Source organism: Canis lupus, chromosome 1 (assembly GCF_011100685.1).
Source record: "Canis lupus familiaris isolate Mischka breed German Shepherd chromosome 1, alternate assembly UU_Cfam_GSD_1.0, whole genome shotgun sequence".
Lineage (NCBI taxonomy): Eukaryota > Metazoa > Chordata > Mammalia > Carnivora > Canidae > Canis > Canis lupus.
In genome coordinates, this window is record NC_049222.1 from 101,330,348 (window position 1) to 101,330,746 (window position 399).

Consider the following 399-nt stretch of genomic DNA (forward strand, 5'->3'; position numbering starts at 1 on the left):
ACCCGCTCCGTTGCAAAGCACACAAGTCTTTCGCTCCTCTAGGATCTAGTTTCCTCAGCCAGACGCACGAACGAGCAGCCCGTGGCCGGAAACACTGCCTCCAAGCGAAACAGGCGGGAACTCCCACCCCCTGGTCTTTCGTCCTCGTGGAAACTCTGCTCCCTTATTGGTCACTGTGATCCGGAAGCTTGGCGCACAGTCTTCTGGGTAATGTAGTTCCTCTAATCCTCAGCTTGCTGTGGGGGTAAAAGCCACTCCCCCTCGCCTGCGGATTGATGGCCGAATGGTCCCTAGGAGAGGACAAATTAAGACCATTGCAAGTGGGGCTCCTGGGTGGCTCAGTGGTTGGGCGTCTGCTTTCGGCTCAGGTCATGGTCCCGGGGTCCTGGAATCGAGCCC